Source organism: Leucopleurus acutus (assembly GCF_964270905.1).
Source record: "Leucopleurus acutus genome assembly, chromosome: 16".
In the NCBI taxonomy this organism is placed as follows: Eukaryota; Metazoa; Chordata; class Mammalia; order Artiodactyla; family Delphinidae; genus Leucopleurus; species Leucopleurus acutus.
The window spans coordinates 21524320-21539701 of NC_139158.1; the positions used below are offsets into that span (position 1 = coordinate 21524320).

The following is a 15382-nucleotide window of genomic DNA, read 5'->3' on the forward strand; positions in this document are numbered from 1 at the left end:
CAAAAAAGACCATATATTGAACAATTCCATTTATGTGAAAAGTCCAGAGAAGGCAACTCTATAAGAAAGTACGTGAGTGGTTGCCTAGGGATGGGGGGAGGGGAGAGTCGGGGGGAAATGGGGAACAATCACTAAAGGGTTTCTTCTGAATAGATGAAAATGTTCTAAAACCGACTGTGTTGGTTGCATGACTCTGTTAATACATTAAAAAAACACTGACTATATTAAATCCACCTTAAATAAGTGGATTGGTAGGTTTGTGAATATACTTCAATAACCTAATGTTTAAAAAAATAAAAGACGTGGGACTTCCCTGGTGGCACAGTGGTTAAGAATCCACCTGACAATGCAAGGGACACGGGTTCGATCACTGGTCTGGGAAGATCCCACCTGTGGTGGAGCAACTAAGCCCATGTGCCACAACTACTGAGCCTGCGCTCTAGAGCCCACAAGCCACAACTACTGAGCCCACCTGCCACAGCTACTGAAGTCCGCACACCTAGAGCCCGTGCTCCGCAACAAGAGAAGCCACCACAATGAGAAGCCCGTGCACCACAATGAAGAGTAGCCCCGGCTCGCTGCAACTAGAGAAAGCCTGAAGGCAGCAACAGAGACCCAATGCAGTCAAAAATAAAATAAATAAATGTTTTTTAAAAAGATTAAAAATAATAATAAAAAAAAGAAAAAAAGAAAAGACAAGAAAAACCGTTACATTTAAAAAGCAAGTTCGGGCTTCCCTGGTGGCGCAGTGGTTGAGAGTCTGCCTGGCAATGCAGGGGACACGGGTTCATGCCCCAGTCCAGGAAGATCCCACATGCTGCGGAGTGGCTGGGCCCGTGAGCCATGGCCGCTGGGCCTGCGCGTCCGGAGCCTGTGCTCCACAAGGGGAGAGGCCACAACAGTGAGTGGCCCCCGTACAGCAAAAAAATAATAATAATAATTAAAAATAATAATTAAAAAAATAAATTTAAAAAAAGCAAGTTGCACAAGAGCAGTTACATTATGGTGATCCCATCTGTGCTAAAAGAAAAGGTACGTCCCTGAAGGGCCCACAAGAGTGCTGCCAGCACTGCGATGGGCAGTGGGACTGGGAGCTGGGGGGTGGAGGGAAGTTTTTAACATTTTGTACACTTCTGTACTGTTTTAAGTGGTTTTTTTAAAATTTATTCATTTATTTTTGGCTGCATTGGGTCTCCATTGCTGCGCACTGGCCCTCTCTGGTTGCAGCGAGCCGGGGCTACTCTTCGCTGCGGTGCGCGGGCCTCCCATGGCGGTGGCCTCTCTTGTTGCGGAGCACAGGCTCTAGGCACGCGGGCTTCAGTAGTTGTGGCGCACGGGCTTAGTTGCTCCACGGCATGCGGTATCTTCCCAGACCGGGGCTCGAACCCGTATCCCCCGCATTGGCAGGCAGACTCTCAACCACTGTGCCACCAGTGAAGCCCTGTTTTAAGTTTTTACAAAGCTGGTTGCTTTCAATATAAAAAAAATTAAAAAGTGAAAAAACTTAAAAAATTTTTAAATCAACTAATTCCAATTATTCTTAACAGCTGTTTCCATCGGGAGGCAGTTTTCTAGACCTGAGGCTTCAGCACTTTCTTGACAGTCATCAGAGCAAGAAATATATTTATATCCTAACCCAGTACCCACCTACAAAATGTAAGTTAAAATTTCAGGAAACTGTACTTAGCCTTACTTTGTACAATGCCCTCTGCTATTTTCGATTCCACTTGTTTTTCTTTCTTTTTTACTCTTTATCTTTAATGCACCACCCACACTGATTATTCAACTCAGTGTGAAAATTGCTGCTCTGGGTGTCAACCTCCGAGTTTGCTTCTGACCCTCTGGGCAATACAGTCATCGCCTGGATCCGATGCCAAAGCCACCTGATCTTGCTTGTTACCAAAATCGTCCCCGGGCCCTGTGCCCACTTCTCCCCACCCTCGGCTGCTCCCAGCCCCAATGCCTACTCTGCCCTGGTCAGCCCCTGGCCAGAGTCCCTGCTGACCAAGAGACACGGTTGCCTGGAGCTGCCAGCAGCCCAGCCAGGTTACTGGTCTCTGGGGCTGCGCTGGTGCCAGGAGAGGGGTCGGAGCCACAGCTTCAGCTACGGAGCTCCAGGCAGTGTTGCCCAGCAGTTAAGAGCCCGGGCTCAGGAGCCAGGCTGCCAAAGGGTGCAAATCCTAGCTGTGCTACTGGTGACCTTGACTAAATTAGTTCATCTCGCCAATTTCCCCATTTGTGAGGGGAGCTGAGCGGGAAAGTGGCCTGACTGAGGCTCCACAGGAGTTCACAGGGGAATTAGGACCAGAACCCCAGCCCTTGGCCACGTCCCACCACAGACCTGACATTTTCCTGGGCCCTGGGAAACAAAATGAGCTGCAGACAAGCAGCTGTGACCCTAGTTGGCACAGTGCCTTGTACCCGGCAGGCACTTGATATGTTTTCCAGAACTGAGTGAGGGGGATCTGTTTCACGGCTTTTCAGTTGTCATACATTTGCTTTGAAAAGGCAGCTGTGGCAACGCCTGCTAACTGTCCCCCGACAGCTATTCTCTCCTTATTAATAACAGAACCACTGCTTTTTAGCTAAGCATGCGGCCACTCATAATAAGGTCTACGTTTCCCAGATTACTTTGCAATTAGGCGTGACCATGTGACCAAGTTCTGGCCAAGGGGATATGAGCAGAAGGGTTCTATGCAACTTTAGGAAGGGTTTTTTTTTTTTCAATTTATTTTATTCAAGTGTAGTTGATTTACAATGTTGTGTTAATTTCTGCTGTACAGCAAAGTGATTCAGTTATACATACATTCTTTTTCATATTCTTTTCCATTATGGCTTATCACAGGATATTGAATATAGTTCCCTGTGCTATACGGTAGGACCTTGTTGTTTATCTAGGGAATGGTTTTCAAAAAGAGGGAGTGTACCCTTCTGCTCTCTCTCCTTCCTGCTGGCTGGAATGCTGGTGTGATGGCTGGAGCTCAAGCAGCTAAATTTATTCATGAGAAGGAAGCCATGTGCCAAGGATGGCAGAGCCATGCAACAGAGAGAGCCTGGGGCAGCATAATCTTACATCATGGGGCACCATAATTATCCTGGACTCACAATCTTCAGAGTTTGCTATCTAAACTTACATAATAGACTATAATTTTCTTTTTTTCCTACTACTTGCTAATTCTATCTGGTCCAGTGCCCCTTCTCTCCCATGTCATAAAAAGTCACATCATATCTCTTATGACAAGCTGATGCCTGGGCACGTCAGCCTAGGAAAACTGTGGTCTCAATCCAGAGACCTAACTTGTAGCTGCTTCCACATCTGCCCATAAAGACCGGACACCTGGAGGATGGTGGATTCCCCTAGACAGGCAAGGAGCCCTCACGGGCCCATAACTCAGCCCCATGATGCCTGTTCCAATACCAGCCTCTTAGGAATCTCCATCTAACCTGGGCTTTGCCCGGACCACAGAGGGCCTCTCTGTAAGCAGAGAGACTGAGACCAGGAGCAGAATCCCAGTTCCCAAGACATCAGGATTCTCGAGAAGCTCTCCTCTGCCCTCACTCAGGCATCCACATCTTCCCCTCCCAGGCCCTGACACATCCTGGGAAGATATTTCTATGGAGAGGCAGCTGAGCAGAGTTCTGAGTCAGACCCAAGTTCAAGCCCCAACTCTGCCACTTACCAGGTGTGTGACTTTACCTCTTGGCCTCGGGTTCCGCATTATAACCTGGGATGCAGAGTTGTACCCACCCCACTAACCTGAGAGTGCCGGCACAGAACAAGCACTAAGACTATAATTATCATCATCATTTTTAGTACCATCAATAAAGGGGGCTGAATCCTGGGTCCCAGCCAGGCTGGTGACCTGGACGCCTGGTTAGTAGCCATGCCAAGCTTCTTCAGGGGTCCTCAGGGAACAGGCTGTCTTTGGCTCTGGCCACTGAACCCCTGCTCTCACTGCGTCTTGCAGTAAAGGGCTTCTCTGGCAGCCACTGGGGCAGGAAACAATGATTGCAGTGCCTAGGTCAAGGCCTGTGGGCCAAGCCACAGTGACCACCGGCCCTCCTTGGGGCTCCCCTCACCCCCAGGAGCTGCCTTCCTGATGCAGAAATGATCTGGAATCTCCCACCCACCACTCCTGGGAGCCAGCACCCCAGAGCCAACACGGGCTGTGCTGGGCCACCAGTACACACACTAGTATATGGCCAGCACGGCAGAACTCAATGGTCTTCAACTGCAACCACAATGGACCAGGTGACTTATGGACCACCTCGTGTCACGCACCTGTTTCTGTTTGGGGATCTGCTTCTCCCCCACTCTCCAGTCATGGGGTTGGGGTTGGGGATCCACCCCCAGGTAATGGGGTGTGTCACATGACCCCACTAAGCCAATCACAGCACTGGGCACCTGGCCATAGTGATTGGCTCAGAGATGGGCATGTGACTCAAGTCAAACCACGATGGCCTAATCTCAGGTAAGCCTGGGGCTTTAGCGTGAGCAACTGGAAGAGAAGGTCAGTCCTTTCCTGCAGGCTGTTAATCTGAGACAGGGGCTGAGGCCACCAGAGAACAAAGCTGACTTTTGGTGAAGAGCAGAACAAGAGATGAAGAGAAAAATGAACAGTGATGACGTCATTTGAGATTCTGAATCCAAACATGCCTGGGACTCATAGATACAGAAACCAAAAGTAGTGTGGACAGGGATAAAGGGAGGGGCAAGTCAAGATATATGCGCTACTATGTATAAAATAAATAAGCAACAAGGATATATTTATAGAACAGGGAATTACAGCCATTATCTTGTAATAACTTTTAATAGAGTATAATCTATAAAAACACTGAATCACTATGCTGTACACCTGAACCTACTATAATATTGCAAATCAGCTATACATCAATAAAAAAAAAAGTTGGTGAAAATAAAAGAAACAAAAACCAAAGCTCAGTGTAGTGCCCGAGACACGGTGTTCTGCCGTCACAGGGCCCAGTTTGAATCCTGGCTACCCAGCTAGGAGCCTGAAATAACAGACTCCATGTGGCAGGCTGGGACTTCCTTGAGTCTCTACCTGCACGGCGCCTGGCACTGAGCAGGGCTTATAAAGTGCTAATCAAATACCTTCCCAGGCTGAGTTTCATTAATTTGCTGCCGGTGCGGAGGGTAACAAGGTGTGACATCAGGAGTTACTAAGTCAAGCCTCCAGCTAAGAGTTCAGGTCAGTGACTTATTAACATATATACCCCCAGGATGTGGAGGTGCTCATGAATAAACATTTATTAAAACTATTTCAAGAAATAATACAGTTCATGTCAGAGAAAAAGGACTGATTTACAGATGTCCCCACCCAAGAACCAGTCCCCATTCACAACCAAGTTCTCACTTCCCTGCCCCTGCACCCTAAGGACACTCTTTCTGGCATGCCTCTCCCACCTGCTGCCAAACCCCTCTGTTCCCTTCAAAATCCAGCTCAAATTTTTACCCACTCCGGAAAGCCTTCTCTGGGTGGTTTCCAGTCTGTAAAACAGGGGACAGCTAACCCCTGGAATTGGTAGTGAGATCAGGCCCATGAGGCCTGACAGGGAACTGTCCTCAAAAGCACCAGCTGCTATTACGCTCTGACCATACCCCACTCCCCAATTCCTAAGTCACTTCCCTCCTCCCAGGCCCTCCGTAAGCATTTCCATCATACCCAGAGACCCAACAGTCTATGTCACGGGCAGAATAATGCCGCTCCATAGATGCCCACATCGTAATTCCCAAAGCCTGTGAACATGTTCCCTTATGTGGCAAAAGCGACTTTGCAGGTGTGATTAAGGATCTTGAAATGGGACAGTATCCTGGATTATCCAGTGAGTCCTTATAAAAAGGAGGCAGGAGGGTCAGAGTCAGAGGAAGAGATGTGACAATGGAAGCAGGGGTCATAGAGAAATTTTGAAGATGCTATGCAGCTGGCCTGGAAGATGGAGGAAGGGGCCACGAGTCAAGGAATGCAGGTGGCCTACAGAAACTGGAAAAGCATGGCAACAGATTTTCCCTACAGCCTTCAGAAAGAACATGGCCCTGCTGACACCTTGGCCTTTGAACTTCTCATCTCCAGTACCATAAGAAAAGAAATTTGGGCTTCCCTGGTGGCGCAATGGTTGAGAGTCCGCCTGCCGATGCAGGAGACACGGGTTCGTGCCCCGGTCTGGGAAGATCCCACATGCCGTGGAGCGGCTGGGCCCGTGAGCCATGGCCACTGAGCCTGCGCGTCCGGAGCCTGTGCTCCACGACGGGGGAGGCCACAGCAGTGAGAGGCCCGCGTACCACAAAAAAAAAAAAAAAAAAAAGAAAAGAAATTTGTGTTGCTTTAAGCCACTAAGTCTGTGGTAATTTGTTACAGTGGCAGTAGGAAACAAATATAGTCCAGAACAGTGGGTAATTTTGCCCCCTCAGGGGACACTTGGCAATGTCTGGAGACACCTTTCGTTGTCACGCCTCTGGGAGTGCAACCGGCATCTAGTGGGTAGAGGCCAGGGATGCTGCCAGCATCCTACAATGCACAGCACAGCACCCCACAACAAAGAACTGTCCAGCCAAACTGTCAGCAGTGCTGAGGTTGAGAAACCCTGTTCTAGAATGACTCTGGTGGATTCCAAGGAGACTTCCCCCAATCCACCCTCCCTCATCTCCTCTTTAAAAACACATCCCCACGCATACGAGACAGAGGAATTAGCTTACTCGCTGATGAGAACAGCAACCCACAGCTGGACCCAGAGAGACAAGTCAACATTGACTCTGCTAAAGCTCATCGTTGCCATTCACCGTCCTTCATTCATATAAAGCTGTTAAGGTGCAAAGTCTACTTTACTGTTTTAAAAATCAGAAAAATACACCTTAGAATACAAAGCACAATAATATAATTACAGCTACAACTGACAAAATGCACAAGAGGGCTTGAACTTTAATTTTTAATCGTTTGCACCCTTCTCATGTTCCCAGGATACTCTGTCCTCCTGGTGGGTCAGATCAGAGAGACAGTGTGGTTCACTTCTCAGGGCAACTCTGTGTTTACACAGCCTCTCGGTGGCCAGACCACGTGAGCGTCTGGAACAAAAGGGGCCATGTCTTAGTCCTTCTAGCTACCAGCCCAGAGCACAATGCCTGGCACACACCAGGTTCCCTGTAAACGCAGGCTACATGAATGAATAACTGAACAAAAGTGGGCAATTTCTGCGGGTATAATGAGCATTGTAGGCATGGAGGAATGGAGGGACTATCGGGTTAGAATTACAAGGCATCTGGGGGTTACTTAGCCCAGAGACGCAGCTGAGATCCCGAGTGGGAAAGCCTGGGTCATGGGGAGGCCCTCAAAAAGCAGCCAAGACCAGGATCGGGCCCAACAAGTCTCTTGGGATGAACAGATCTGTGTTCAAGTCCCGGCTCTGCCACTAGCTGAGTGATGTTGGGCAAATTACCTAACCTCTCTGAACCTCAGTTTCCTCATCTATAAAATTCACTCATCCACCAAAGTGGGGCAGAGTGAGCAAGGCGAAGAAGAGGTGAGAGAACTGGTCTGTGGCACAGAAGCCAACTGTCCACTATGGATCTGTTCTCCCCTACCAAATCCTTTTGCATCTAGGTGGGGCCATGCGACTACATTTGAGCCAATGGGATGTGGACAGAAGTAACCTGCACTGCTTTCAGGCCCTCCCATCCCCAAGGCCCATTTTCCATGACCTGGTCAGCCTCCCCTCCACTGCAATCTGGCCCTGAGACATGTAGCCCAGAACAGATTCATGGCATTTCAGCACCACTTATAAAGCTCTTGCTCCATCACTCCTCTCAGCTCCTTGGAGGACAAGCGTTGCCTCCTCCCTTGGCTCACCCACACTGTGCCATCTGCTTGGCACATGCTCTAGCCTGCTCTCCCTACCTGTCCCCTGGCCAACTCTGCTCATCCCTCAGGTCTCAAGTTAGATAGATGTCACCTCCTCCAGGAAGCCTCCCCTGAACCCCAGGAGATACGCACCACTGGCTCCATCCTACAGATGAGGAAACTGAGGAACAGAGAAGTTAAGTGACTTGCCCCAAATCACATGGCTAGAAGGTGAGGGAGGTGGGTCTGAAGCCAGTGCAGGTCTATCCAGGGCTTCACTCAGCCATCACTTGCTAAACCACTTTTTTGGGGTTTTTTTTTTTTTTTTTTTTTTGCAGTACGCGGGACTCTCACTGCCGTGGCCTCTCCCATTGCGGAGCACAGGCTCCGGACGCGCAGGCTCAGCGGCCATGGCTCACGGGCCCAGCCGCTCCGCAACATGTGGGATCTTCCCGGACCGGGGCACGAACCCGCGTCCCCTGAATCGGCAGGCGGACTCTCAACCACTGCGCCACCAGGGAAGCCCTGCTAAACCACTTTTAAAGTGTGATCCTTGGACCACTAGCAGCAGGAGCAGCCTCACCTGAAAACTTGTCACAGGTGCAAATTCTGGGGCCTCACTCCAGTCCTGCTAAAGAAAACTCTGGGGGTGGGCCCAGCAAGCCATGGTTAAACAAGCCCTCCAGGTGGTACCAATGTTCACTAAAGTTCAAGAACCAATGGCGGAGAGAACGTTCTCCAGCTGAGCCTCCTGCCTTTCAGCCACACCCTGTGGGGTCCTTGCCAGGTCCAGAAAGCATCACAGCTGGAGAACGGAACAATGGCCGCCCTCTGACTTTCCAGCCCTCTGAAATGCTTCTCTGGGTGTTCCACAGCCCTGGGACTTTGGGGACCCAGAGAATGTCATCTTCTACTTCGTCATCAGCCTGTTAGTGACTCACTCCTTCCTTCATTTGAAGCCTTCTTCTTGTGCCCATCAGCCTTGCCTGCAAGAGTCTAATCCAAGCTACTTTTATCCTGTGGTGGTCACTATAACCACTTTCTTCTAGAACATTCTCAGTTCACGGGGATTAAGTCTGCAGTTTCTTGGTCAGCAAAACTGATCTCCCCAACACAGAAATGTTTATTTTTTAATCAGTCCAGCCAGCCACTATTACTTTGAATGCAGTCCCGATCATCAACTTTTCCTGTATCAGCTTTAGGAACAGGGCCAGAAAGAGTAAATCCTAGAGAATGAGCTTGAACAAATCCAAGTTTCTGCTGGTGACCCTCAGCTTTCTTCCACGCTGCTCTCAGTGTCCTGGCAACTGGATGCCAATCCTGCCAAAGACTGGACAAGACTTCTTTGGGGAATCTGACCAGTGTGAGAAAAAAGGCCTAAAGATACCCTTCCCCTGTGGAACAGCCCAGTTAGATCACCCTGAGGGGAAGGCCACAGCCAGCCAGCCTCTTTCATACCCAAAGGCCTTCCGAAGAGCTTCCTGGAGCCCCATACTCTTCAGTGGACAGCCACACCCCAGAGAGGGGGAAAGGAGAGGCTCTGCTCCACAGTCATTCAGAGGCCCAGGTTCCTTCCAGCTTGTGGCTCTGCCCTTCTCCAGGCCCCCAGAGTCCTCTCAACTCTGCTGGTAAATGAGGAAAGTGGGGAGGTTTTTAGGGTCCAAGCTTGACGGGAGCACACACTCTCTCTGCTCACATTCCATCAGCCAAAACTCAGTCATGTGGCCCACCAAACTGTAAGGGAGCCCAGAAAATATATCCAGGTGATACCCCAAGAAGAAGAGGACATGCGTGACCAACAGCCATCTCTGCCACACAATTTATTAAAAATGTTTTAAAATCATATCAGTGATATATCCTTAGTAGTCGGCCAGAAAGTACTGTTCTGTCACCAAAAGCGCACACACACACACACACACACACACACACACACACACACACAATACCCTCCACAAATCACAGAACATACACAAGTGATCATATGTAAACTGAAACTATTTCAAGGGATGGTCAGGCCCTGACTTCCTGCTTCCCCGCCCCCTGCAAAAGATAAGAACTTGGGATCCCAGCCGACACACCCTCTTTAAGACCAGGAGAGGAGGGAGGATGGCAATCTCAACCATGTTACAGCTAATTTCCCATCATCAAGCAGCTTTATTGTATTTGCTGAATAAATGCATCGACCAAACAATGACCGTAAGGTGCTGTGGAGGCCAGAGAAGGATAACGCCTGCCAAATTCTATCTCCTAAACCCTACCTCCTACCACTGGCATCCTGTCCATCACCTCCTCCAGGAAGCCTTCTCCAATAACCCTCCGTCCCCCCCACCCCCCACCCCCGAGTGGGCATTATCAGCTCCACCTGCTTGCTCTGTAGTCCCAAACTTAGTCCATCTTGCTTATTAGTATCTGCCGGTAGACCACTCTGGATCTGTCTCCTCCTCTGTAAAATCAGAGGGGTAGACAATTTCCTGGCTGAGCTGCCCCAAGGCAGGCAGCTTCCAGGGCCGAGGACCCAGAAGTCAGGCTCCCATAGAGCGTCCCCACAAGGCAGACGGAGCAGCGCCCCCCTGCCAGCAGCCCATCTGTCTCACGCGGGGCGCAGCTGGGCCGGTTTCCCGCAATCCCCCAGGCAGGTGCGGCGAATCTAGGCCGGGACTCACCCGGTAGGCCCCAGCCCCGCCACACGCATATTAACGCCCGGCCCCTTGGCGCACAGGTCCACGGAGCCTGCCAACACCCGAACTCCTGCAGTCAACAATGCAGCAAGGGCGCGTCTACACGGTCCTCGAGGTTCCCGGAACTTGGGCCTCTCGTTCAGGGGCCGGGGTGGGGGATGCAGGCCCTGCAGGGGAAGAAAGGCAGCGCTGCCCCCACCCTCTGCGGGCCTCCAGGAGCCGCGGGCGGAGGCCCCAAGCTGCCGCTCCCCGACCGTCACGTGCCAAGTATTTTACCAATAGACACTGCCGATATTCGGCACGACTCCCCCATTTTACAGAAGCAAACACTGAAACCCGAGGAGCTTAACCCCCACGCTCTCCTTCCGCCTGCGGCCCCACTTTTAAGCCCCAGACACTCCGCGCTCCGGGCGCCGGCTGCACCGGGGAGCACAGGCTTGCAGCGCCGGATCCCGGCCCCCCAGGCCAACCGCCGCCCTACCTACCTGTCTCGGGCGGAGAGGCACGGCAGCCGCTGCCCACGGCCGCGAGGATCCAGAGGAGCTGGCAGAGGCTCGAGGCCCGGTGCTCCAGGGTGCAGGGCGGGCGGGCCCCCCGAGAGTGCCGGGGAGCGGCGAGCGGGGAGCGCGGGCTGGCGCTCCGGGGAGGCAGGGGCGTCCGCCGGAACGATCCCGGGGCGCGAGGGGCGCACGGAGCCGCTAGAACGATTCCGGGGCGCTGGGGGCGCGTTCCAAGGGCAAGGGCGCCGGCGACCGTCGGCTGGCCTGGGGCAGCTGCAGCGCGCGGCGTTCGGACGGCGTATCCGGACACTCGCCGAGCTGGGGCTGTGGCTGGGGCAGGAGACTGCGGGCAGGGGCGGGGCCGCGGGCGGGCGGGCGGGCGTAAGCTCGGCGCGGCGCTCACGTGGCCGCGGGCAATGACTATCACCGCTCCTGCAGCCGCCGCTTGGATCTCCCGGCGCTGCGTCTGCGACTCCCCAGCCGGCTGAATACACAGCGTCCGGATCTAACGCGTGGGGCCGGCCTGGCACCTACCAGCGAAGGGGGCGCCCTCCCAGCGGGTAATTTAAAAGGGGGCAGCTAACCCGTCCCTCGCCCACCGCACCTTCCCATTCTCCATCCGATGCCCGCCTAGTTCTTGTATTCGAGTCCTTTCCAAAATCAGTAGTGATCGGATCTCATTGTACATCTCTATGCATAACCTTGCAATAGTTTTATCAGAAATTGCTTTTTTTTTCCCTCCGGATTTCTGCTTTGTGAAAACAGGCACTTATGACTGTGGCAATTCTTATTTGTGTAATACGTTGCTGTATTCCTAACTCAGCGCACAGCCTGGCACATAGTAAGTGCTTTAATAAATACCTGTAAAATGAATGACTAAATATGGAAGGTATAAAGAAGAAAAGGAAATAAAACTAATGATAACTACTGTGAACATGTTCATATTATATTCTTCCAGATATTTTTTCTAGTGAAATTTTAAAAATTTCACAACACTTATTTTAGAAATAAAAGTAAGGGACTTACCTGGCAGTCAGTGCGGTGTGGCCAAAAAATAAATAAATAAAAGATATAAGTAATAACAGTAATATTTATCAAGCTATTTATCGCATTCCATCTTCACACCAACGCTAGTACCGCTACTTCACAGATCATAAAACTGAGGCTTATAGAGATACGCTTGCCCAGAAGATTTACAAGGTGGCTTCTTCCTCTTGGCAAAGGGCATCTATCTATATTACAGGGCTCCTGCTGGTTTGGGGTCTGCTGAGTCACTCTGTGTAGTAAAAAAGGGGAGAGGAATTTGAAGGACCCCCGCAGGTGAGAGGAGTGCAGGAGCCAGGCAGGGGCTGCCAGGGGCTGTGGGAAGGATGAGGAAAGGAAAGGCTTCCAGTAGGGCGAAGCCTAGTGGGGGCTGTTTAAATAGTTCGTGGTGGGGTTTGTGACCTAACCACTTACCTCTGCCCCAAAGAGTTCTTCAGTCAAAGCCTCCTTGGACTGGAATGGTGTATGTGACCAAGTTCTCCCATGGAACTGGAGGGAGGGCTGAGTGTCCAGGTGAGCCCCAGGCAAACACAGAGAAACAGGTGTGTGCAGGCAGGCCAGAGACAGACACGGTTATCTGGGTATGCATATGGGAATACATACATTTTTCCTAACAAGAGTGGACTCATCTATTTCTCCTTTCTACTCAACACTAGTTTGTAAACATGTTGACCACCCCTGTGGTCAAGGGCGACCTGTCACTTGTAATGCCTTCTTTGATGAGCCTTTTTGGGGTTGTGGTAAAAGCTGATATTTACGGGGCATTTATTTTGTGTCAGGTACTGTGGTAACTGCTTTACAGACATTATCTCTTTTAATTCTCATCCCAACCCTCTTACTCTCCTCACTTCATACACAGAAAGAAGGAGGCCGGTTAAGTGACTCTCCCAAGTTTACATAGTAAGTTGCAGAATTTGACCCAGGTCTAGGTATATACTGACCCCTTTAATGTCCTGTCTATAAGCCTTGCCTCTTCAGTTTTTGTGGCCCCTAAAAATTCAGATCCCGTAGGGAGAGTGAAGTCCTTCAGCTCACCAGCTGCAACGGCCCCTGCAGGGAGAAGGTTCAAGTTTATGAGGCTTGGGGAGTGGGTGACATTCAGGCAGCATCTCATAAGGTGGTGAGGGGAATGAAAAAAAAGAAATAGTCCTGAAACCCATCATTGAGTGTTTTAAGTTTTTGGCCTCTGTACTACAAGTTTCAGAAAATATCAATACAAGATCTAGAAGATATAATCATTTTGGTTTGAAGTATTGGCTCCTTTAGTCACCTTGAGAAAACTCCTCTGGCTTTTGGCAAAAAACAAAATTGCACCTGAAATTTTGACCGTGGGAAAGTTGGGCAAGGACAAAGAGTCTGAGCTAGTCTGTCCAAGCCCAAAGCCAGACAAAAAAAAAAAACAAAAAACGACTGTTCTACTTATAGCTCTGTGACCCTGCGCAAGTTATTTAGCTTCTCTTTTCCTCTTTAATCTCTTCCGTGCATAAGCATCTTGATTTGTCTTCAAGGAGCCAGTCCACCCTATTCTCAGTTCATGAAAACTGCCCTCCACACTCTTCCTGCTCTAAGATTGGACATATGATTAGACCTGGCCAATCAGCATATTCCATCCCTTTTGCCCCATTCATTGGTGCTGGGATGAGTATGTAACCAAAGCCAAGCCAATGAGATACTAATCTGGTTCTTTTATAGAAACCATTTAAAAAGAGAATCTCTTGGAAGCAACCTAAATGTCTATCAGCAGATGAATGGATAAAGAAGATGTGGTATACATATATACATATATGTGTGTGTGTGTGTGTGTGTGTGTATGTGTATATATATATATATATAATGGAATATTACTCAGCCATAAAAAATAATGAAATAACACCATTTGCAGTAATATGGAGGGACCTAGAGATTATAATACTAAGTGAAGTAAGTCAGACAAAGACAAACATCATATGATATCACTTATATGTGGAATGTAAAAAGAAATGATAGAAATGAACTTATTTACAAAACAGAAATATACTCACAGACATAGAAAACAAACTTAAGGTTACCAAAGGGGAAAGGGGGGGAAGGGAAAAATTAGGAATTTGGGATTAAAAGATACACACTACTATATATAAAATAGATAAACAGCAAGGACCTACTGTATAGCACACAGAACTTTATTCAGCATCTTGTAATAACCTATAATGGAAAAGAATCAGAAAAATAATATGTATGTATATGTATAACTGAATCACTTTGTGTGCACTTTCTGTAACGGTTGTGTTAGTTTCGGGTGTGCAGCAAAGATAGATATATATATTCTTTCTCACATTCTTTTCCATTTTAATATTTACAAAATATAGAGAGCTCTTATAACTCAAATAATAAAAAGATAACTCAATTTCAAAATGGGCTAAAGATTTGAACAGACAGTTCTCCAAAGAAGATATATAAATGGCCAATAAGCACATGAAAAGATACTCAACATTATTAGTCATTAGAAAAATGCAAATCAAAACTACATCCACTAGGATGGCTATGATCAAAAGTCAGATAATAACAAGTATTGGCAAGAGTGTGGAGAAATTGGAACACTCATACACTGCAAGCAGGAATGGAAAATGGAAAACAGTTTGGTGGTTTCTCAAAAACTTAAATATGGGGTTACCATACAACCTAGCAATCCCACTCCCAGGTATATATCCAAGAGAAATGAAAACATGTCTGCACAAAAACATATGCACAAATGTTCATAGCAGCATTATTCATAATAGGCAAAAGGTGAAAAAAAACCAAATATCCATCAACTGATAAATGGATAATTAAAATGTGTTATACCCATACAATGGAATATTACTCAGCAATAAAAAGGAATGAGGCACTGATAACTGCTAAAACATGGATAAACCTTAAAAACAGTATGTTAAGTGAAAGGAGCCAGACACAAAAGGCAGCAGATTATATGATTTCATTTATATGAAATGTCCAGAATAGGGAAATCCTTAGAGACAGAAAGTAGATTAGTGGTGGCCCACAGCTAGGAAGGGAGTCTGGGGGTAATGGAGAGTGACTACTAAAGGTATGGTATTCCTTTTTGGGGGCATGAAGATATTCTAAAATTGATTGTGAGGAGGGCTGCACAATTCTGTGAAGGTACTAAAAAACAATGAACTATACACTTTAAAGGGGTGTCTTGTATGGTATGTGAATTAAATCACGATAAAGCTGTTACCCTCAGAAAAGGGCTCCTGGTATCCTCACGGTGCTTCAGGGTGCGGCAGCAGAAGAGAGGTCACCGGGAATGGTGCTCTAGCCCAGTCTAGGT

General features: G+C 48.7%; 1 protein-coding gene across 2 annotated transcripts in view; it reads right to left on the reverse strand.

Moving 5' to 3' along the window:
• Positions 1-11113, reverse strand: part of EEF2K (eukaryotic elongation factor 2 kinase) — a 62996-nt gene extending 51883 nt beyond the window's left edge. The window contains exon 1 of one of the 2 annotated variants that reach the window (XM_082858166.1): positions 11017-11113. The gene's annotated coding sequence lies outside the window, so the exon portion shown is untranslated. Of the gene's footprint in view, positions 1-10516; positions 10622-11016 lie in introns of those variants that run through there. The other variant, XM_082858167.1, reaches the window with a different exon arrangement.
• Between the last annotated feature and the right edge of the window lie 4269 nt (positions 11114-15382).